This window comes from Tupaia chinensis, unplaced genomic scaffold (genome assembly GCF_000334495.1).
Source record: "Tupaia chinensis unplaced genomic scaffold, TupChi_1.0 Scaffold000545_1, whole genome shotgun sequence".
In the NCBI taxonomy this organism is placed as follows: domain Eukaryota; kingdom Metazoa; phylum Chordata; class Mammalia; order Scandentia; family Tupaiidae; genus Tupaia; species Tupaia belangeri.
Window position 1 is genome coordinate 2,249,651 of NW_006160057.1, and position 1,248 is coordinate 2,250,898.

The following is a 1,248-nucleotide window of genomic DNA, read 5'->3' on the forward strand; positions in this document are numbered from 1 at the left end:
TCGCTGGACTCCCATGTAGCTGACCACAGTTCAAGTCCCGGACCCGGTGGCTTAAATTCATGTTGGGTGCGTGTGCGTGCGTGCCCAAGATCCCAAGAGGAGAATGGAGGAGAAGGGGTTGGGGCATGGCCAATCACCCCTGGGGGGTGATTTCTCGCTTTCTGTCTCTGTCTCTCTCTGTCTTTCTGGTGAGTGTATGTGCCCTATAGCAAAACCTCTCACAAAAAAAAAAAAAAAAAAAAGACAGAAATAGCATAGGCCTTGCAGTTACAAGACTTGGATCTAAATGATGGTTCTGAATTGAGTCTGTACTTGCGCTAATTACTATAACATTTATAAGCTTCAGTAGCCTCCTCTGTAAAATGGAGGTAATAATACCAGCTATGCCTACCTCACAGGGATGATGCAAGAGTCAATCCAGATAGTGAAATCAAATACCAATAATCTCTCTTGTCCCCATGCTGTAAAGTTTCTATATCCCGCACAGGTTCAAGTCACTGCTAAGTCAGGTTCCTGCTAAAACTGGAAAATAATCGAGTCCCAGCTCTGATCCTACCAATGCCGTGGGATTCCACCTCAAAGCATGGGACATTGTATATCAAACGACGGGCGAGGAGACGCAGACATGGAAGGAAACAGCTTCTGCCTGGCATGTTTCCTTTTTTCCTCCCACTCGCAGGTATTCAAGGAAGCGATCTGAACTAAGGTCACACTCAGTCTTGCTTTATCATAATTAGTGTTGGTAGTGGCTATTCCATGCAACAGTAGGCACACTGGCATTTAATCATCTCCACATCTTTTAGGTCTTATATGAAAACATGTGAGTAAATGTGAGGAATAGCAGGATAGATGCCAAAATTATGACCGCCACCTGGCAAGATTGCTGATAATCGTTTTCTTTTTCTAGATTTGTGGTTGGCTGAATAACCAGGGGTTGGGAAAAAAAATACTATTGCTCATTTCTCTGCATTTTGTATTTCTTTATTTCATTCATTGAAAAGATATTTCTCCAGGAGTCAGGCAGCTGGAAGGGACCATCCTGAGGTTCACATCTCAGTTCCAAATCTTTACTGTGTCACCAACATACCCCTTAGGTTTATAAGCCAGTGTGGTTTTGTTGTCTTTAAATGGGAGGCTTGTCACGGGTAACCCTGTGGTTTTAATTTCCTCTCCTCCTGCCATTTCTAACAGGACTCTTATAAAAATTAAGAGTGTGTGTATGTGTGTGTGTGTGTGTGTGTGTGTGTG